Here is a 24,234-nt window from a genome sequence, read left to right as displayed (position 1 = left end):
TCCCGTTCAGGCTGCATCAAAGGGAATGCTGCACATGTTCTCCCCTTGTTTAATCTTCCCTTTTAGCAAATATACTTAAACCATGTGGCAGTAGATAAAGTAGAAGGGTAGATGATATCAAGTTTGTTTGCAGTGTGTCATTTGTTTAGATTTTCACACTACATGTAGATCACAAAGCCAGTGAAATAGCACTCAAGTGGAATTAGCATGCAGCAAGAAGGCTGATCCCAGTAGTCAAGTCATCCCAATCACCAAGTACTAGAACACAGGAAACTCAATCTGAAAGGAAGGCAGGGGGACTTCTTGACTATTTCAGCTTATGAGTTCCTTGATGTTTTTTATTAGTTTGTTTGGATCTTCAGGTTTTTTTGGTTGTTTTTTTTTTTTTTTCAGTGACGTCTTACTAGAGTCAAGTACTAAGAAAATCACCAGCAAACTATTTCAAATAGAACAACAATAATAAAAGTAAGGGTAAAAATAAAACAAGCATTTATATAATCTGGCTGTAGTTTCAGAGATTCTGACTTTCATGTAAATCACTTCATAAATGCTCATTCATGCAATTTTTGTCCTCTCCATATCCATGTCTTTTTGTCTAACTCAGGTTTGAATTTTTTTCTAAATTCTAATCCCATTAATGGGTAGACGTAGTGCATACTTCTGGCATTGGGTCCACTAGTGATTTGTATTTCCAATTTGCCATCATACTGTTTGGGTACTGAAAATTTGAGAAAAGGGCCCTGCATTGTAGTATAGCAGGTACAACCACTGCCTGCAATGCCAGCACTGCATTTATGCACCGTTTCATGTCCCAGCTGCTCCACATCCAATACAACTCTCTGCTAATGGTTTAAGAAAAGCGGCAGAAGATAGCCCAAGTGTTTGGGCCACTTCCAGTCATGTAGGAGAATTGGATGTAGCTCCTGTCTTTGGGCTGGCATAGTGCTGGCTGTTGTGGCCATCTGGGTAGTGAATCAACAAATGGGAACTCTACCTGTCTCTCCTTCTCCGTCAGTAATTCTGATTTTTAAAGTATATAATTAAATCTTTTTAAAAAATTTTTGAGGATGAAATTAAATTTTTCAAAGAGTGAAACCATGAGAGCATAGGAGAGTCAAGTATTCAATAACCCTAACCTCCCTATTATCGGAAAGGGAGGAGATGGGAAGAAAGTTGGTGTAGAGAGGGAGGGAATACTGGGAGAAAGAAGACAGATTAGATGGGAGAGAGAGGGAGAAAGATACTTCTTTGGAATATATTGTAATCCAATTAACTCATTTTTCTAAAGTCTCCTTTCCTACTAAATTAGTTCTTTACATATTTATATGGTGTTGAATATGCAATCCTAGAGCCATTCATGCTCCTGTAAAATTTAGATGGTCCTGGATTTCTTAAGTACACAGGGCACTGGGTTTATGCCATGGCATAAGCTGCCATCCTTGTGTTGAAATGTGTCTGTGATTTCAGGTCTCAAAGCAAACAGAGGAATATTGTGGCCTGTTTATTTAAGTACAAGAGTATCTGATAGGATGCTCAGTTAACAGTCTTCCAGTATTTGTGACCCTTGAAATATCTTTCACAAAAATTTAAAAATATATGTATGATTTTACTGTATTTAATTCAAATTGGGTGGGTGCTAGTGCTGTGGTACAGTGGGTTAAACCAATGCCTACTGCACCATCATCCCATATTGGGTTCCAGTTCAGATCCTGGCTGCTCCACTTCTGTTCCAGCTCCCTGCCAATTCATCTGGGAAAGAAGCAGAGGATGGCCCAAATTCTTAGTACCTGCACCCATGTGGAGACCCAGATGAAACTCCTGGCTCCTGGCTTCAGCCTGGCCCTGTCCTGGTTGACATGGCCAATGGGGGAGTGAAATAGTGGATGGAAGATTTTCTCTCTCTCTCTCTATTTCTTGCCCTCCTTCTGTTCCTCCCTCTGCTCCTGTAACTTTGCCTTTCAAATAACAAACAATTCCTTAAAAATAAATTGGGAGAATATTTGGCATGTTCTTATGATGTCACATCCTTAGAGAGTATTAAGTAATGATTATGTTGACAACTATAAAAAGTAAACAAGACCACTTATATTAGACAGATATGTGTATACTAAGTGTGTCTGTATGTGTGTGTTTCCTTAAAGTTATTCTCCTTTTCCCTTTTTCCCATAAAAAATAAATTGCACAAAAATCTCATTAGCTTAGTCCATTAAACTTCGTATAACCAAAATAGCTCTTTCATTTTAGGAAGTGATTGGAAACAGGACTCCTGAGGAAACGAATCTCAATTCTGACCTATGAATTGTGTGGTTTAGGTTGGTTACATTTCTGCTTCTCAGGTTTTTCATCTGTAAAATGTAAATATTGATAGCACTTGCTTCATAGAATTGCTGCAATCATTATATAGACCAGCTTCAAGGGCTTTCTGTTAAAAGAGAAATACCAGGAGGATAAACATAAAGAGGTAGATACCACTTGAGAAGTTGTCTTTCATTTCATCTCGTATGCACTCAATGAATGTTATATTCTGTGTTAATAGTCATTGAGCTCAGGGTACCAAGACTGGCATGAGCACAGTGTATATCTAAAAATAGAGAAGTAAAACTGCATATTTGATTTTCAAAAACACAAAAGTTGTGACAATTAATTACATTTTTGTTTTAACATATATTTTTAATATAATTCTCTTACATTAGAAGTTTATTTATTTGAGAGATCAACAGAGAGAGAGAGAGAGCAGGAAAGAGAGAGAGACAGAGAGAGCTCCCATTTGTTGATTTACTCTCCAATTGCTCAAAATAGCCCATGCTGCACAAGACTGTAGCCAATAGCAGGCAACTCAATCCAGGTCTTCCATCTGAGTGGAAAGAAACCAATTACTTGAGCCATCACTGTTACCTCTCAGTGTGCATTAGCAAGAATCTGGAGACAGGAATTCAAATCCAGGTACTTGAATATGAGGTACAGTCACCTTAACCACTAATTAAATCTATCATATATAGAAATGTTTTAATCATAGGATTTGATATTCTTAACTAAACAAGAAATCATGAGGCATCTTATTACTAAACGTTCATTGAGCTGGTCAATGATAATGTCAGAACTTGGAGATTTGCTCCTTAATGTGTTACCAGGCCATGATTTGGGCAACTACTCTCCTACTCCTTGGTCTCATAGCTGCAAAATGACCAAGTCTGCTGGAACTAATGCCATGTTGAAGGTGCCCATGACTTCTGTTCTTTAATTGGGAATTGATATTATTTGCCATAACACTGCCACAGACTTTTGCTGATGCTCCTTTGGCCCAATCTGTATCCAATAGTTCTGCCAATTTGCAGTTGATGGTAAACCAAATATTTATCTAGAACCCATGCATCCATAATATTATCAATGGGGTGTTAGAAACTTAGTATTTATTCTTTTAATATTGTATTGGAAATGAGAATGAAGCACTGTTGATTTTCTTTGCCTCAGGCCTTAGAAGTTTAATTAAGCTTTAGTGGAAAGAGATTTTTTTCAGTCATTTTTTAATGAATTTTTGTTTGTGTATTTTTTGAGAAATGAATGCCACTTGAGAAATCTGCTTTATTTTATTTAACTCTTCCGCTATGCTCATTGTAATTTTCTGTTTGTAGAATATGATGGAACTTCAAAAAGTTCAAAGAAAATGGAATTAAAATATTAATTTATTTTATACAAAATGAAATTAATGGATAGCTTTTAATACTACATATTTTCTATGAATATTTGAAGACTCTTTAATGCCACACTTACCCTCATCCCATGGTATTACTGTTGTTACTTTGGCCTGAAGTTCCTCTTTGTCTTCCTACATTATTTTAAATAGCTGTACTTAACAAAAAACATCTTACTGTAATTATGTAACTTCCATAGTTGTAGTTATTTTGCATTGGTATAGCTGTGGCTCACTAGGATAATCCTCCGCCTGCGGCGCTGGCACCCCGGATTCTAGTCCCGGTCAGGGTGCCGGATTCTGGCCCAGTTACTCCTCTTCCAGTCCAGCTCTCTGCTGTGGCCCGGGAGTGCAGTGGAGGATGGCCCAGGTCCTTGGGCCCTGCACCTGCATGGGAGACCTGAAGGAAGCACCCGGCTCCTGGCTTCAGATCGGCGCAGCGCACTGGCCACAATGCACTGGCCATAGCAGCCACTTGGGTGGTGAACCAATGGAAAAAGGAAGATGTTTCTCTCTGTCTGTCTCTCTCTCTCTTTCTCTCACTGTCTAACTCTGTGAAAAAAATACATTTTAAGTAAAGAAAATAATAAGAACTCTGAGTGTGATTATTAATTAAATTTTAAAACAGACAGAAAAACAAAGTAAGTTCCTCCTGAATTAAAATGAATAGAAAGTAATAATACTGCAGAATGAATTCCTAACCAATACATGACAGTCCGCGGGGATTTCTGAAAATTATTTTCTCTCATGAATTAGAATACTTTCAACTTGATGATATAAGGTGAAATGTCATAATTACTAAACATTTTACTAACAAAATTACTCAACCAGGGAAACAAAATTCAACACCATTTTGGTTATATGACTTATGATATTACCCAACTTTCTCAAATTAAATTGTTGAATTTTATCTCCATATTGATACCTCTTATCTTGACTAGCTCTCATTATTTCTGAGAGTTGTTTTTGTTGCTGTATTTGTAATTTTATTAACTGATACAATTATTTTGTTTATTTATTGTTATTTATTTATATTTAGCTAAAATATAAAACAATTATATTTATTTTAATATCTTTTCCTTTATGCATCCTATGTTCAAGAACTATACAGTTCCTTCTATCTCCAACTCATTTTCATGAGGCAATATATCCAGAGGAATCTAATGATGTTAAGAGAGCATCCATCTTGATGTCCACCATCACGCACTGAAGTCGTTTTTTGAGTCGAATCTCTCTACCTGCTCTGCCAGCTCCTCTTTTCCTATGAGAATCCATTCTTCGCTATGCTAGCCTCCTTAGGCACAATTTTTGTAGCTTCACTTATTTGCTCTGGGATAGTTTTATTTCTTTAACTTATCTGTGATCTCTCTCTGAGTTTAAGACTCATGTTCACACCCTATAGAACATTGTGCTGTTTAAATGCACATCATCTTTACTTCAATATTCCAAAGGTGGTCTTACTTTATAAATCCAGTACATTCACAGTTTCAAATACAAATGATTTACAAACACATGAAAAAATGCTCAGGATCATTATCCAACAGGAAAATGCAAATACAAACCACAGTGAAATTTCATATCACCCCAGTAATAATGGCTGCCATCCAAAAATTTAAAACAAAACAAAATAAAACAAGTGTTTGTGAGGATCTCAGAAAAGAATACCATAATGCACTTTTCTCTCTCTCTCTCTCCCTCTCTCTCTCTCTCTCCCTCACACATGCACATACACACTTACCCTCTCATTGTTAGGGGATTATTTGAAAATTCTGGTGTGTCTAACTAGTGGTCTTCTTTCCTACTATCCATCCAATAATTTATGTGAAACTATTTTACTTCCTATAAAACTAATTTAGGGGCTATTTAAATCAAATTTTGATTCATAAGTCAATTTATGGTCAACTGGGGTGTGAGATTACTTCCAGAAGCAAAAATGCAAGTAGAAAGAACTTCAAAGCTCTGTGAGTGAATGTATCATGGTGAAGCAAACAGATACAAGAATGGAAGGTTACAGTGGAGAAAGAGTCAGAATGCAATAATGACCCTTGCGATGGTGCAGATACTAGAGATAGAAATGAGGATTATGTGAATAAATGTGAATGTCTGTTATTAATTCATTAGGTGAACAAAATATCCCCTAACTTGTTAATTTTTTTATGGGTCCCTCCAAGTATTTTTTGTCAAACCATGGAGGAAGCAATTTCTATTCATTTTGGCTCAACTCCACCTCGCTTTGATCATCTTTTTGGATATCCTTCTTAAATTGTCAGCAAATAAGAAAAGGTTTACTGTTTAGTGATATGCATATGTGTGTGTAAATTTCTAATTTTAAATGGTAGCAGTGAATATATGCTGTAGAATTCTGGATATTTATTTTAAGTGTAAAAGTTGTTTCATTTCAAAAATATCTAGTTTTCAAAAGTTGGAAGTGAAAAAGATGGGCCACGGTAAACTCTTTTCTGCTTTTTGTTTTGTTTTTGGTCTGAGTTATTCAAAAGGTTAGCATCACACTTAGTAGGCAACACTGACAGAAAAACAGCCAAGTGTGGAGGAGACAGAACATTTATGGGCTTAACTTGGCTCATATATTATGTGTCCATTGGATATTCAAATGGGAACACCAGTAATTTCTTCCCTATGTAAGTCTGAATTTAAAAAAGGAGTTGGGCCGGAGCTGCACCTCAATAGGCTAATCCTCTGCCTGCGGCACCGGCACACCGGATTATAGCCCCGGTCAGGGTGCCGGATTCTGTCCCGGTTGCTCCTCTTCCAGGCCAGCTCTCTGCTGTGGCCCAGGAGTGCAGTGGAGGATAGCCCAAGTCCTTCGGCCCTGCACTCACATGGGAGACCAGGAGAAGCACCTGGCTCCTGCCTTCGGATCAGCGTGCCAGCAGCATAGGCCAGTGGGGGTGAACCAACGGAAAAAAGAAGACCTTTCTCTCTGTCTCTCTCTCTCTCACTGTCCACTCTGCCTGTCAAAAAAAAAAATAAAAAAAATAAAAACAAAGAAGTTGGTTCTACATATACTAATTTTGGAGGATAACATAAGTATGGCATTTATAGCCAAGAGACTAATTGGTTACCTACAGAATAACAGGAATAACACAGGAAAGTCCTTTAACTTTTTAATACCTGGGAGAATCCTAGTTATAAAAGAAGGAAGCTCAGTAGAAGTTGAAGAGTATATATATTGAAAAAGGAGAAGTAACAAAAGTGATTGGTTTCCAGAAATCAAGGGAACAAAGCTTCTGGAAGAGAATGAAAAAACTGACCTAAATGAAAGATCCCTGTGAGTGAGATCCCCATGGAAATAACAGGCCATCAAAGAAGGAGGTACCTTTCTCTGAAGGGAGGAGAGAACTTTCACTTTGATTATGGTTTTGTCTAAATAAGGTTGAAGTTTGTGAACTCAAGAGGCTTCCATAGCCTTGGCAGCTCATGACAAGAGCCTCTGTGATTACTGACGTCATAAATAAGAGTGACAATTGTTAAACAACTACGGGAGTCACTGAGCACTTACTCCCCATGTAGGATTCTGTCCTTAATGTGTTGTACTATGCGAATTAACGGTAAAACTAGTACTCAAACAGTACTTTATACTTTGTGTATCTGTGTGGTGCAAACTGTTAAAATCCTTACTTAGTATATACTAAGTTGATTTTCTATATATAAAGATAATTGAAAATGAATCTTGATAAAGAAGGGGATGGGAGAGCCAGTGGGAGATGGGATGGTTGCAGGTGGAAGGGAGGTTATGGGGGGAAAAGCTGCTATAATCCAAAAGTTGTACTATCGAAATTTATATTTATTAAATAAAATTAAAAATTGTGTAGAATGCTACCCCTGAGTCATAGAAAGGTGTAAGTCATGTAAGCCAATTTCTTCTTTTATCTTTTTTTTTTAAAGATTTTATTTATTTATTTAAGAGGTGGAGTTACAGACAGTGAGAGGGAGAGACAGAGAGAAAGGTCCCCCTTCCCTTGGTTCACTCCCCAGGTGGCTGCAATGGCTGGAGCTATGCTGATCTGAAGCCAGGAGCCAGGTGCTTCTTCCTGGTCTCCATGCGGGTGTAGGGGCCCAAGCACTTGAGCCATCTTCTACTGCTTTCCCAGGCCACAGCAGAGAGCGGGATTGGAAGAGGGGCAGCCGAGACTAGAACCGGTGCCCATATGGGATGCCACCGCTGCAGGCAGAGGATTAACCTACTGCACCACAGCGCTGGCCCCAATCAACTTCTAATCATTTGTTTGCATGATCAGGAAGTGATAAATTGAACAAAGTTCTTTTCAAAAGATCAATTTTAATGAAAGCTCAAGTAATGTGAGTCTAGGAGACAGAAGATAAAAGGTGCTGGAATGCAGGCAACTCAAGATACTCTGTTACAAAATGCCTCAGGGGCATTGGGCAACATAACCAGACGATGTTGTGAGATGAAGAGAGCTTTTCAAATGGCATTTATTTTATTTAAGCAAGTTTATATTTCATGAAAAAATCATGATAAAGTGGAGAGAAGAAATAATTACTTGATATCTACAAGAATAGGATACAGTATCAGATACTAATGTATTAAACTACTTCATTTTTAAATCTAGCTATTTTATAAGAGTATGGTTAAAGTCTCTTAAATAAGTGTAGCAGTCCTCTAGGTGTAATCTTACCCCATCTACGGACTACTCAATATAATTGACTAAAACGTAGAGAAGAAGCTATATATCTATGGAGACTTTGGACCAAGGTAGCAAACCAAAGAGTCTACATAGAGTAACTGGAAGGAAGATAATCTACACAGACACGGATTGCTAAGTATGTATGAGAATTCAATTAATTAACTTTAATGTCTACTAACATTAAGTGATATATGCCTTATATTTAAACTAACTTCATATTTTACACTGTTTTAAAATGTTCTATGAACATCCTTATTAATAATATTAATAATATTGTCCTCATTTAATTCCTCCTAAAAGTGATAATTTAACTTTTTAAATAAATTTTTATCTTAATTCTTTGAATGTTATATGAATTGAAAATTTAGTAGAAAGTTCTTTGCAAGGAATGAAGATATACCTTAGTTTTTAACATTTTTTTCTTTATTTTGCATGGATATTTAGCCTGAGTTAACTCCACTGAATCTAGTCAGAAAAAAAAAATTTATCTACCTCCTATAATATTTCATTTTATGGAAAGATGAAGCTTACATGTTGCAGAGACGTATAAAAATGAGGTTTATTATTTTTTTGAATATCAATTGTTTTATTGTGAAGTGCCATTAAACATGAAAAGAAGTGATATTTTCAATTTACCCCCTTTGTTTCTAATTCACACTGATGTAATTAGGACCTTGAACTAATTTGTGCCAACAGGGAGTTTTTTCAGAGATTAAGGCAAATATTAGTCTTTTGTTAATTATATGCAGTTTTTAAAATTATAATTATTCATTTCATTATGTGAAGCACCTTAACAGTCTGAAAAGGACCTTTGGAAACAGCTATTCGGGTGTTTTCTGACATAGTGATATTGATGGTAGCTTTTAGTTTGTTTTACAGGGACCTTTTTAATAACTAGAAGTGGAGGAATATTTTGAATCACAATGTGGAAATGAACTACTAGTGAGGGATTATGTGGTGATGGTGAACATTTAGGGGCTAGAACCATAATATTTTTAGATTGTAGTTGTTTAAGAAAGTGCTATCAAAGGTGATAACATGAAAATTATTAAAACAAAAGGTTAAATATTGTACCATTGTGATCATAAAGAAACTTTTACAGAGGAAGTGGTACATTTCAGAGTAAAAGTGCCTCTTTAACAAGTCTTGAGAGTAACCGAATGTGTGTGCTGAAATGCTAGAGATAAGTGTCTGGAATTTAGTGACTGGCTGTCCTGTCCATGGGAGTTTGACCTAAGAGAGACGTTCCTTTAGAACATTTTAAATACCTAAATTGTGTTTCTCACCAATCACTGGGACTAGGTTAGAAAACGCTCTGTAACTGACTCCTAAAAGCTGAGTGTTGTGCTAAGAAAGGTTTTAGTGTATCTCAAATTCCCTCTTACCAGGCTTCCCCAACCCCTATGTAAAGATTATTTCTAGTTTACAAATAAAGACACTGACACTGGCATCTTAAGTGATTCACCCACCATTACCATCTCGATCATAATTTAAACACAGCCCTGTTGAGCTCTGAAGACCTTATTCATTGCTGCAAAGAATGAAGTCTCCTATTCAAGAATTTGTAATCATTGAAACGCTCTGCAGATTAAACTCAAAATGAAGAAGTTTAATCTATTCATGTTAGATTTACAGTATTATTTGGGAAGAGTCCTGATTTTCCAGTTTGTAAATAATGTAGAAACAAGTATTCACATTATGCTAATTTTCTATTTCCATGTAAGGAATTGTCAAAAATCTCTAAGTATAAGCAGGAAATAGGCCTGTGCTACTAAGCAGAGTAAATTGATGAATGAATTGGCTGGTAAATCAACTTAGAGAGGGAGAACAGAGCCTGGTTACGTAAGTCCATGTGGAATATTATGTTGGTTTTCTGTTGCTTTGTAGCAAACCATTTGGGGAGTGAACCAGCAGATAGAAGATCTCTTTCTCTGTTTCTTCTTCTCTCTCTCTAGCTCTGACTTACAAAAATTAATAAATAACTTTTTAAAAATGCATTCACTGTAGATCTCAGTTACTCAAAAACATTCAAATAAGGAGGATGCCCTTTCAGTTAATCTATGATTTATGACATTATTGGATACAATAAAAGATAAGATTTACATTTTTGAAATTTTATTTATGATATTAAAAACAGGACATCTGGTTATGAAACTTATGAAACTGTGCTTGTTAAATAAAAAACCAAATTGCAAAATAATTCAACTGCTTGAAATATGGAGGTATAGTTTTATGAGAATTTTAATACCTATGCATTAAAGAAATACAATTTCTGCATGGGTAACATTCACATATTGCTTAGTAATTTCACTTCATCAAAATACTTTAAGCATGCTATTGGGAGAGGATAAAATGAAATTTAAAGATAACATTGATTTTAGATACCTAGTTGTATTTCTAGGTGTGTTTTACAAATGAAACTACTTAGCGTTCTTTTCACCTTTTATGACATTTCATGCTCTTTCATTATAAAAATGCAATGCAATATGTATTTTACCTTACTTCTTCAGAAATGCTTTCCCCAATTTCCAGGCAACAAATGACTGTTAAATCACACAAGAAATGCAGCTTGAGTTATTCTGTTTCATTGCATGTGCCCAATAATTGAAATAAAAATCTTATATTAGTATATGAAGTTGAATGAATCTTAGTGAGTATCGTGCCAACTTAGAAACACACTTAACACCTGTTGCTTTTGTGGAACAATTATTATCCTTGTAAGACTCTGTTGGTCTGCTCAATGGGCTATAGACAGATGTGTGGATCATATGTCATCCTTGCACAGCTGGGGCTGCAGAGTCAACACGTACCTTTCTCCATTCATGTCTTTTTGTCAGCACAGCTGTATTTTTCAGTACATTGACTTTGAGTATTGCTAGCACCACTGAGCTGTTTTCCTTTGTGTTGAAAGTCTGTCTTATTCTAGAATTGGATATGTCTCTATTTCTTAGTTAATGAGATCTAGGTTCATAATTACTAAAATTCAGTATATAGTCATTTCTTTTTCAAATAAAGCTTTCACACAAAAGCGTGATTATAGTTAACTGTATTGTATCATGTAATTCAAAATAGCCAAGAGAGATGATTTTGAATGTTCTCATCACAAAAAAAGATAGATGTTTAAAATGATGGATAGCAAACTATTCTGGGATGATCAATACTGAATATATGTGTAGCAAAACCTCAAACTATACCCTAGAAAGATATATAATCATTATTTGACCCTAATAATAAATAAACCAAACAGAATACCCCTTTTTGACTCTCCACAGTAATTTTACCACTCTCCTCACAATCACCAGTGTCAATTTATAGAAAGCTGAGTGTCCATAAACAGTGAAACAGGGAATTTCAAATTCTAAAGTAAGCAGAAAGTCAACAATTACCAATCGTTTCTGAAAAAGGCAATCAAAAATTTAGCAATAGATAAGAAGCACCAAAATCAAATAACAAAACTATATAAAAGGCATTCAAAAAGTTCATGGAAAATGCATATTATCAAAAAATATGCAAGGATTTTAATTTTTTACCTCCAAATAAACTTATCTTTTAATACTACTTTCCATAACTTTTTTTAAAAAGATGTATTTATTTGATAGAGTTACACAGAAAGAGGAGAGGCAAGAGAGAGAGAGAGAGAAGACCTCCATCTGCTGGCTCACTCCCTAGCTGGCCACAGTGGCCGGAGCTGTGCTGATTCAAAGCCAGGAGCTTTTTCTGAGTCTCCCACATGGGTGCAGGGGCCCAAGGTCTTGGGCCATCTTTTATTGCTTTCCCGTAGCAGAGAGCTCAATCAGAAGTGGAGCAGGCTGGACTTGAACCAACATTCATAAGTGATGCCAGCACTGCAGGGCACGGCTTTAACAGGTACGCCACAACGCCAGCCCCTTTCTGTGACTTTTGAAGTCCCTTCAGAAATACCTAAATAGCTGGACCTGCGCCATGGCTCACTTGGTTAATCCTCCGGCTGCGGCACCAGCATCCCATATGGGCACTGGATTCTAGTCCTGCTGCTCCTCTTCCAGTTCAGCTCTCTGCTGTGGCCTGGGAGGGCAGTGGAGGCTGGCCCAAGTGCTTGGGCCCCTGCACCCGCATGGGAGACCAGGAGGAGGCACCTGGCCTCCTGGATTGGCCCAGTGGCGGCCATAGCAGCCATTTGAGGAGTGAACCAATGGATGGAAGACCTTTCTCTGTCTCTCTCTCTCTCTCTCACTGTCTACAACTCTACCTGTCAAATAAATAATAACAAAAAAATTTTTAAAAATACCTAAAGAGTTAATAAGAAAATGTGAGACTTTGAAATAAGCACACTTTTAGGGAAGTGAGGAGGCATTATATCTCCAAAATAAAATAATTTGTGATGAAAAATCACTAATTGTAGATCATAGAATTTCCTTCTATAATTATTTTATGATTACCTAAATATCTACATTTAAATATGTAGATTAAAAATTAGATACTATTTCAAACTTTCTTAGTAAAGAAGATACTCAACTAGAATAAAATTTATAAAATAGCACTATTTTTAAATCTGCGGAATTAACAGTAAGTTATATAATGTAATCCTTTCTCCTGACCTGGAAAAGAGATTTCTCTGAGAGAAATTCAGATCTTAATCCTGGGAAGGGCAGTACCTACAGAAAAGGTCATTATTAAGTGAAAGTTGTGTTCTCAAAGTTTGAATGTCAAAGAATTTTTCAGTGTTATTTCTGAAAATGTGATGGAGGATTGTCTTAGCCGAAGTGTCAAATGAGAAAGTAAATCAATAAACCTACATAAAACAAAAGCAAGACAATCACATTGAAAAATGGAAGGAAGGAGCAATGCATGGTGGAGAGACATATAAACTGACATAATTGTTATTTGTAGTCTTATTCCATTACTTTGTACATGTCCCTTAATCATTGCAGCCCCCTTCATTAGCTTACATATGAAATATTTTCTGAGAATAAAATGAGATAATATATAGAAACACTTTTTTTTGACAGGCAGAGTGGACAGTGAGAGAGAGAGACAGAGAGAAAGGTCTTCCTTTGCCGTTGGTTCACCCTCCAATGGCCGCTGTGGCCTGCACACTGCGGCCGGCGCACCACGCTGATCCGATGGCAGGAATCCTGGTCTCCCATGGGGTGCAGGGCCCAAGGACCTGGGCCATCCTCCACTGCACTCCCTGGCCACAGCAGAGAGCTGGTCTGGAAGAGGGGCAACCGGGACAGAATCCAGCGCCCCGACCGGGACTAGAACCCGGTGTGCCAGCGCCGCAAGGCGGAGGATTAGCCTAGTGAGCTGTGGCGCCGGCCCTAGAAACACTTTTAATAACAGTAAAGTATTATTTACATGTTAAATGGCATTATTAACTTTGTCCATGAAGATCCTTTAACTGTTCATCTGCATATTCAAATACACTGTATTTCAGATCTCCAAATACATGTATTATTTAATATATAAACTTAAGCATGCAGTTTGAAAGCACATTGTTTTAAACGTGTTAAACTATGCACTTTGTAGAATAGGTGGCTCTCTAAAAAAGACACAGAGTTTGGACATTGAACAAGCTGATATTGATTCCCACAATTTCTGACTTGCAGTTTAGATTTCTAGGAACTTTGAGCTCCCAGCAACTCAGTGATCTGTGCAACATGGCAAATGATGAATAGACTTAGTCAAAATTATAAAGTATACAATACAAGCAGACTGAATTTTATGGACTCTTGGATTAGCAACACCCTTTACATTTGCATTGACTGAGAAGAATTGACTTCCCATAATCCAAGTACCCTAAAAACCAAGGTTTCTGACTTTCAAAGCAGTAAATTTTCCAACACACCAAGAATGAAGACAGATAATATTCTCTAAGTTTATTAATTAACATTTATGGAAATAAGAACAGTTAAGCAGGAAAATTGCAATTACTAATGTCAGTGTCAGATTGGGCAAACACTGTTGAATATAGTAAGGTACAAAACAAAAAATTCATGCTGCCCTCAGGGTTTCTTTTGCAAATTGTATTACATTTTAAAAGGAAATCTTATGTGATTTTCTTGCCTTTTTAGTTGTTTCATTTGTTTTGTCTGGAATATTTTTTTGAAGTAACAGAAACTCAACTCCAACACTAAGGCATAAAAAGAGAATGAGAATCAACTGATTTTAAAGAAGAATCTGGGTAATCTCCTGGTCTCAGGCATAGCTAGATGTAGGCACTCCAAGAATGTCTCAGGATTTAGTGTGTATTTCTTCATGTCATATTATTTCCCCTTGTAGTTTTATTCTCATGTTCTCTCTTTCTCCATGTGGAGACAAATAGGATGCTAGATCATTTGAAATGTTATATGCAGAAATTACCAAACAATTTAGAAAGAGAAATTTGCATCCACTATGTCTTAAAAATCTTTGGGATATTCACTGAGCAGAAAGGGCCCATGTACCAATCACTGTCGTCGAAGCTATGGAGTCCTCCAAGTGATCAACTCTCCATGTGACACAGAATCCCTCAAAAGTTAACTCTCCTAAAAAAGGCACTATGTTTTTCCTAGAAGGAGAATAGTTGCTGTTGGGAAAGCAACACATACTTATTATATGCCTATTTGATGATAGGGTACAGAATAAAATAGGGTACCCATTAAATAGCACATTCCATACTCTTTATTATTACTACATAGCTTGACTGTGAAACTCAACTCTCTTCATGAGAAATGAAATGTACAAAAGGCTTATGAATAGAAGGAGAAAAACAAATTAAAGTACATCATGCAACTTGAATGGACACTAGATTTTCCTGGATTTTTATATGTATTATGTCTTGTTTTCTAATCAAAATTTTAAAATGCGGGGCCAGAACTGTGGCACAGCAGGTTAAACTGTTGTCTGCAGTGCCAACATCCTGTATGAGCGATGGGTTGAGTTTTGACTGTTCCACTTCTAAGCCAGAGCCCTGCTGGTGGCCTGGGAAGGCAGTGGAGGAAGGCCCATGTGCTTGTGCCTCTGTACTCACTTGGGAGAGCAGAGGGAGCTCCTGGTAACTGGCTTCAGTCTGGCTCAGCTCAGTTCAGCCCTGGCCATTGCGGCCATTTGAGGAGTGAACCAGCAGATGAACGAGATCCCTCTCTCCCACCCTCTGGCCTTTGTCTCTGACTCTCTGTGGCTCTGTCTTTCAAATAGATAAATATTTTCTTAAAATTTTTCAAAAAAATATAACCAAACTTGCAGGTGAATCTCTACAATTTTCATTAAACTGTTATTTTCTTTAGTCTGGGTTTAAGCACCTTGTAAAATAGAATCTCATTAACTTGCTACCAGCAGGCATAAAAATGCAACTAGAAAGGGAGATCAGAAGATCTAAGTTCAAGGTCCAGCTCTGACACTTTTGAGATCTTGGAAAAACGTTCGTTTTGACTTTAGCTTTCTTACTAGTAAAATGAAGAAGTTAGCAAAAGGAATGTGTGCACCTGGGTTTATCCAGAAGCAAAATTAGTTTATTCCCCACCATGAATCAATTATTTCCTTCTTTCAAATTAATTATTTATTGTTCTTGAACTTAGTTCCTTGGAAGTGCAGTCCTATTCCTTGGAATAAATAAACAAATAAATAAGTAAATAATTTCTGGACTTGCTAAATGTTTGTCTTATTGGTACTAATGATTTGTTTTTAAATGAGCTGTGCATTTTCATAGGACTAATCTTTGGGGATTATAATTAATGCTACAATTGTTTTAAACACAGAACCCTGTCAATGAAACATTTTTTCTATTCTGTCTCCATCTCTATGCATTGGGCTTTGAGAATGGCCACTTTCAGGTCTTTAAGTGTGTGTTGGTTTGTGTTTTATTTTAGGCAGATGCCTTGTTATAACTCCTAGTAATCGTATGTCCTTGATTTTGTTATAATATTAATGTTTGATATTTGCAAAAGTGTGTTTTGTTAGTTTTTTGCAAAAAAGATACCTGGTCTCTTTCTAGAAGTTAAAAATGTTGATTTTTTGGTTTAGGTAAAAATCTTGAAAATTTTTTCCTGAAGTAAGAAGAAAATTCAGAATCTCTATTGATTAGATCTTTAATGATCTTTGGTCACAAACATTTCACATTAAACAGGAGTACAAGCAAGGGCTAAAGACAACAATCAAATCTCAAGACGCCCATTTCATTATTATACATTTTTGTATTCTATATTAACTACTACATATCAGAGAAAATATATGATATTTGTTATGTGGGGACTGCCTCATTTCACTAAATGTAATGGTTTTCAGTTGGACTCTTATTGCAAAGAATAGGATTTCCTCTTTTTTTATGGCTGAGTAGCATTCTGTTATGTATATATACCACATTGATTTTATCCAGTAGCTGTTTAATTTTTATACTAATTTTCTGCATCTTTTCTTATATAAGGATTATTATGGTCTCAAAAATGTTGATAGACTCTGCAAGTTAGCTCCATGGTATTGCCATTCTCATTTTATAGCTGAATGTATAAAATCAATCATGTCAGAATACAAACTTAAGACCAGTAGATCCTAGGATGTGATATTTGAGTTTATTTATCATACCAAGTGCTCATACTTGTAGCTAAGTGTAGACCACTACCAATTTGATGCCATGGGGCTCTTTATACTTGGCTAATTTAGAAAACACATATATACACATTTCTTTTGGACCACGTTTCTCGTAATTACAACAATGAATTTGCTAACCTGTTTCATTTTCTAGAGTTTTTAAATAAAATTATAGAAAATCTTGTTAACATTTTTTCAAGAAATATTTCTGATAGTTTTGGATTTTCTTCTTTTATTTCATTAAAAGTGTTAAGTTTTCTTATAAAGTTAATAGTTAGCTTTATGCTTCTTTCAAAAGTAATAAGCAATTGCTACTAGAAAGCTTCATGGAATACCTAATTTTTACCTTTATGATAAGATTGAGGGGCTTGGCACTGTAGCATAGTGGGTAAAGCCGCCACCTGCAGTTCTGGCATCCCATATGGGTGCCGGTTCCAGTTTCAGCTGCTCCACTTCCAATCCAGCTCTCTGCTCTGGCCTGGGAGAGCAGTGGAAGATGGCCCAAGTCCTTGGGCCACTTTACCCACGTGGGAGACCCAAAGGAGGCTCCTCCTCTGATCAGCACAGCTCCAGCCATTTTGGCCATTTGGAGAGTGAACCAGTGGATGGAACACTTTCTCTCTCTCTCTCTCTCTCTCTCTCTCTCTCCTCTCTTTCTCTCTCTCTGTATTTTCCCACTCTCTCTCTCTCTTTCTCCCTTCTCTCTCTCTTTCTGCCTCTGCCTCTCTGTTATTCTGCCTTTCAAATAAATATATAAATCTTTAAAAATAGATTGAATAAGCTAGTTGGGTATAGCAATCTGTACCTAACCAATACCAATCTGAGTTAGCATAGTTTCATAATGCACTTCCATTTTCTATTAAAACTAGTTATTGCTCAATATTATTCTTTCTCAAAGAAATCCTGAGTATTTTGTCTATTTATATCCTAGCAGAAGAGTAAGTTTTTCATATTTCAAAATTCCTACCTACACGGCAAAAGTATTTATTCAATCAGTATTATGAATTTAGAGTTTGATATAAGGAATGTATTTAATAGTTAAGCTTCCCACTCCATAAAACAGGATACATCTTTGTATCTATAAAATCTTCTTTTATATCTCTGTAGCTTATGTTTCCCTCCGATAGATGTTTTCTCTTATTTTAAACTTTTTTTCTAATTGCTTTAATTTTATTCATAAATTATCTATAATATTTTTCTTCTTGGATTCAAAATATTCCCCTTCTGTGACTTTGTTAAATGTCATTTTTACCATTTTATTGATAGGTTAGATTTCTTTTAATTTACATTCTTTTAAATAACATTGCTGTGACATCTGTGCACATGAAAATTTGATTTTTTGAATAGTTAATTTTCAGATAGATATCCCAACATATCAGGTGTTGACATTCTAAGGGTTTTCCTGCAATCATCACAAATACACAAAAATGAATTTTCAAAACAAATTTCAGATATTCAGTTTGCCTGTACCAAGAGTCTGATGTCCTCCATGACTCCCTTTTTTGATATTAAAAGTGGAATACAAACACTCTACAGGGAGAGCAAGTGTATGTAATAGATCCAAAAAGAGTCATGTTCTTTGAGTATTGTACTAGCCCAATTGAAATAGGTTTTCTTGCTTTAACAAAAAGATAAGGCCTCACTAATGATTTAAAAGCATAAAGCTAGCCCAGTAGTCATTAGGCAAAATGAGTAAGGAGCAAACATTTTAATTTAGCTTTTGAAGCAATAGGCAAACATATTTATTTTTTCCTTTATTTTTAAAATGTTATCAGCAGGAAATAAAATCAGTCTCAAATTGGCATACGTAGAGCTTATTAATAGACTGACAACAAACATTGTGAGTGAATGGACTTTTCAGCAAAATACATTCTGAAATAGCTGAATTTGTAATTGAGAGATACCTCTCAATAGTCTGTGATTTATTAAATGCTGTGCTATGTAACTCGATACAAATATTGAACCAACTTATGCACTGTGGGGAAGGAATTGTATTATTATATATTCTGAATTGTTCAGCAAGCCCAACTTTTTCTTGCTTACTGAAGCAAATCTTCTGCTGAAGCCTTTAGTCCCTTTGGAAGTAGCTGTAAATTTTCCACTACGGTAAAATTTGTCTCCATGGGAACAATACAGTACTAATGTCTAAAGAGGGTTAAACTTGTAATATTTGCGTATCCAATTTATTAACTACTATTTTGGGACAATCACTATAAATTCTCTAATTTTTGTTTTATGACAAGATAATTTATATTTGTCATAAAACTTCTGCATATTTCTGCATTTGCTATTGTGCTTCATTAAATTATGTTTCATGTAATAATTTAATAGCACAAAGATGTTTGAGATAAGGCTCCTTGTGATGATGTGAGTTGCCTAAGATTACATTGCCTAAAATTAAAAAGAACTGATTAAGCCTCAATCTTTGTTCTCTCCAAAATTCCTGATTTACCACCTCATTTATTATGAGAGTATGCAAATACAGTGACAAAAAATGATTAACAAATTTTAAGTTAAATGTTCAATGTAAGTAATTAATCTAAATTTTGAAATTTGCCAAATATCCCCTTTCTTTAACCCCCTGAGGACTATAGTCTATTTTAAAAAATATTTTTGTATCTTTCCCCTTGAAACAAAGGTCATGATGTTAGTAATTGGCAGTTAAAAAATTATTTGCCTCCTGTGTTCACTAGATTATGCTATTTTTGACTCAACAATGCCCAGTATGGCTTCGGAAGCTGTCCCTTGTCTCACCTCTACACTAGCTTTGCACTCTACACCATGTTTGAGAGGGACCATAAGTGACTTGAGCAGGGGTTGGAGCTGGGGGTAGGCATAAGTTTTCTGCTTTGATTTACAAATCCTTTCTTTTTTCATTCCAAAATTAGCAAACTCTCTCTTGAGATTTTTCTCTCAGTGTTTCCAAACTTGGCAGTGTGGAGGTTTTCAGTTGGATAGGATAGTGCTTTGCTGTGGGGACTGTCCAATGTACTGTAGGATGTTTAACAGATGGGACATTCACACCCCAGTTGTATCAACTAAAATGTCTTTAGACAATGCCAAATATATCCCAGGAGGCAAAACTGCCCACAGTTGAGAAGCAATGTGTTGGCCCCTTTTTTTCAAAGCAAAAATTCTGGGAATCCAGGATTATTGTACTACTCTTTTTTCCTTACTATATATTCAATTCTTAACAACCCCAAGTTTGCCCTATAATTACTTTGCTACAAAACTTCTCATTAGCATTGCTATCAATCTTGGAATAGATAATCCCCTTGGTTGCTTCTCTCTCTTAGATTTCTGAAATATCTGAGAACTCTAATCACTCTCCACTTAATAAAACTACTTTATGTAAAGCCAGAATTTGAAAAAAAATGTTTTAAAGAATAAAATTTCCATTCATCATTACCCTACTCTGTATGGTTCTCTGGATTAAATATTCATTCTACATATTTTAAAGCCTCATAATAATGATAGAATAGAAATAATTAAACTCCTTTGGTACTTTCAGCAACAGTCTTCTTGAAGCTTAGTTGATTTTATCTCAATTTCAAATATTTGTATTTAGTTCAGAGTATTTGCATCATCTTTTATTTCCTTTTTCCATTTGCCTATAAAAGAGAGCAGGTAAGCTTCTTTTCTGGCTAGTCACAAACATCTCCTTCACCTCTTGGACATTTCTCTGATTACAGGATGACACAAACTTTCCTCATTGCTTGTTCTGTGATGTTTCCACTAATAAATTTCTCATCCCTCTTCACATTTTTATTTTCACTAGGAATCACCCAGAAGATAATAAGAACTTAAAATCAAAACAAAGAACAATGTGGTGAAGTAACAAAATGCAAAATAAATGCAAAGTTGTAGATTGCCATGAAACCTTTAATATGTTTACTAATTGAATATTTACAAAGTGACTTCTACTTATACCTTATTTTATCTAGTGCATACTTAACTATGGTGACGTGCTCATGTACAACCACTTTATGAAACATTACTCCATAATGTTTGCAAACAACGAAACACTACAGAAAAGAAAAATTAGAACAATGGAGTTGGATTCACTATCTCTATCTCTGTTTCTCATTCCTCCCATTCCTCACCTTGCTCTTCCCTTCACCATTTAACAATTCCATTTGTAGGAGTCAATGGGCTTTCCTTTGTTCAGTGACCTCACTATCAGAATTGTGTAAGAGGGATCCAGTGTTGTGCCACTGCAGATTAAGCCATCATCTGCTAACTCCAGCATCTCATTTATCAGAGTGCTGGTTCAAGTCTTAGATACTCCACTTCCTAACCAACCTTCTGCTAATGCTCTTGGGAAAGCAGCAGAAGGTGGCTCAAATACTTGGGCCCCTGCCACCAACATAGGAAACCAGGATGGAGTTACTGGCTCCTGGGTTTGGCCTAATCGAGGTATGGGTATTGTGGTCATTTGTAGAATGAACCAGCAAATAGAAGATCTCTCTTTATCTCTCACTCCCTTTCTTTCTCCCCCTCCCCCTTCCTGTCTCCCTCTCTATCACTCTTCCTTTCCAACACATAAGTAAAACTTGGGTGAAAAAAGGGATTGGCTGAAGGTATTTTCAGAAGTTCTAGATAGTCTTTCCTCTACCTCCTATAGCTAGGAAAATACATAATGATGCAATTTTGTCTTAAAAATCTAAACTCAATTTTTACCTAGAAGTGTTGTTTATGTATGACATACATCAAATCCTGACTAGACTTTTTAGTTTATTTCTAAGAATCTAGCCAACCTTTTGAAAACTGCCTCCTTCAAGTCAGAAATTGGAATACAGTTCCATCTTCACAGCTGACATGACCTTGGTGTTTGTCTTTTGTCCTGTGATCACTTTGAGAAAATTAGGTTGTAGTTCAAGGATGAGATAAATCAATAAGCCCTTTAAAGTGAGATTGGGTTATCTGAACACTAATGTTATGCCATGGACTGATTTGTAGGTGAAAAATAGACTCCATTTTCGCTAACACAATAACACAAGGAAAGATGTTTTGGCATTTCTGAACTTTGTATTGTGAAACTTTCAAAAATCTTATTTAAAAATATTATTAAGTACAAGAAAATCCCTTAATTTTCCTGAGAAATTTTATTGACCATAGATGATGTGGGATTATTATTATAAATCATAAAGCAATTTCCTCAAGGTAAAATATGTTGTACATTTGTTATATTTCAGACTTTTCATAATGTGGTCAGTATGTCAGGAATATATTACTGCATACCACAAAATTTATTTTCTGTAAAGATTTTAAAAATGAAACTATGTGCATTATAAAATAAATATTGTTTATTTATCCAACCTTCAGTACATGAGCTCAACATTTCAGTAAAAAGAAATGATGCTTAGTCTGGTTATTTTTTTGCTATACAATGACCATTAGTGGAAACAGTTAAGGAAAATAACCTTTTTAACTCAAATATTTTAACTTAAAACATTGAAGAGACATCTGATTTCAAGAAATATCTGATTGGATATTTTAAAGTTATTTTGTGAATATTTCTGTCCTACAATGCACTTTTTTTCTGCTTCTGAAAGAACACAGAATCAAAAAAATGCTAATGGTATGTTTTGCTCTTCTTTATCTAATAAGGCATAATTGAAAGATAAGATTAGAGATCAGTGAAATCATATTGGGCCAGAAAAGATCTTTTTGAGAAAGAGAGAGTTTTACTGGCTTGGATTTTTGGTATGAAGCCCTAATGACTACAATGGCATAGCTACTGCCAGTTGCATAAACAATGTACAGATGGTATAGTGAAGATATTCTCCTTCAATGTGTATTTTTATGACTTTCTTCTACAAATCCCAAAGCATCTGTAAATAGTATAATCCAAATGTCTTACAATAAAAGTCGCTTATACTCTCATTAAAGTATAGCAATCCAGAAATTGGAATGTAACAAATGATGACTATTTGCTCATAAACTCAGTTAATGAAATCAGAAAAAAATATATAACTGGCTAATATGATCAAGATAAGAAACACTTTATTTGATGCACAAGTAGCATTAAACTTTTCTCAGTGATGTCTTGTATTCTAATGTTCTTTATTAAAAGAACATTACAAATATTGGAATTGAAAAATTTAATGGTAAGCACTAACAACAGACTAGTTAGGTGTCATGTTTTAGTGTTTCTGCCTCCAAATGTATATCAAGTATATTAATTTTAAACTATTCCATATTTGACCATTTTATTATGGCTTCCATTCTTAACTACCTCACTCTACTAGAAGAGTGTCCCTATTTCTTTCACTGTGACCTTCCTCCAAACAATTCTCCTACAACACAACAGATCTTTGAAATTGTAATCATTCTCTGCATTCACAATTTTTGCACTTAGAATAATACAATAATGATGAAAAATAATAGATTGTCAGTTATTTTCCATGTCTCATAAAGCGCTGTAATTCCTTGGCCTTATCTGATCCTCCAACTCTTTTGTGCAACCTTGTCACCTTTCTAGGCTTAATAGACTGGTAAATGCCCATGGATACCCAAGATTGTGCTGACCTCAGAACTTCCACAAATGTTCTTCCCTCTCTCTGAAATACCAGAGACCCTAGTCTTCCCAAAGCAGCATTCTAACATTATTTAAGATTATTTCTGCAACATCTTTCCTGATAATGCTGGGTAGATTTGTTTAGATTCTCTTTCAATTGTTCCTTGTATTTTTAAAACTATTTACCACAATTTTAAAAATATGAGCATAGACGTATACATGATACATATACTTGAGAGAGAGGTTTATTCGGTGGGTATATACATTGTTGTTATTTTTAACCAGTTTATTTAACCATTGCTAACTCTACAAAGGAGGGAACAGAAATGTTACATTCACTAACATACAGCCAGAGCCTAGGATAATGCATGTCATTGAGTATTATTATTCATTAATGAGTGAATGACACGGCATGTGAAACAATTAGTATTTAACTTCAAAAATTGAGATTTTTTTGTATCAAGTTGGGAATTTCAGTCAAAAATCATTTCTATTCTCCAAGATGAGACTGAAAACCACAGTAATGTCTACCTCCTCTACATAAATTTGATCCAGTTTCGCGTTTTTAATGTACTCCCAGTTTTCTTATTGTAATTATGCTAAAGTGAAATATTTTATTCAAAACTCTAAGCCTTATGTATTATGCCCTCAACTCCATCTAAGCTGCTCTATAGGAAGCTGCAAATCTCAAACACATTTGCTTTCAAGTACTTAGGTAGATTCTTATTTTAATATATGCTTATTAAATTGGAAACATCAGAAGAGAACAAGGTTGGCTCAAAGGCATGACTTTTAGTCCCTCTAGAAAG

At 35.5% G+C, this 24,234-nt stretch overlaps 1 protein-coding gene and 1 pseudogene across 3 annotated transcripts in view; one reads left to right on the top strand and one right to left on the bottom strand.

Moving 5' to 3' along the window:
- The window catches only part of LUZP2 (leucine zipper protein 2), a 527,801-nt gene that overhangs the window by 155,337 nt on the left and 348,230 nt on the right, over nucleotides 1–24,234 (top strand). The window lies entirely within an intron of this gene.
- The window catches only part of LOC103351692 (ankyrin repeat domain-containing protein 49-like), an 82,997-nt pseudogene that overhangs the window by 12,923 nt on the left and 45,840 nt on the right, over nucleotides 1–24,234 (bottom strand).

This window comes from Oryctolagus cuniculus, chromosome 1 (assembly GCF_051225735.1).
Source record: "Oryctolagus cuniculus isolate XC-2025 breed Fujian yellow rabbit chromosome 1, ASM5122573v1, whole genome shotgun sequence".
In the NCBI taxonomy this organism is placed as follows: domain Eukaryota; kingdom Metazoa; phylum Chordata; class Mammalia; order Lagomorpha; family Leporidae; genus Oryctolagus; species Oryctolagus cuniculus.
This window is presented reverse-complemented; position numbering and strand designations above follow the sequence as displayed.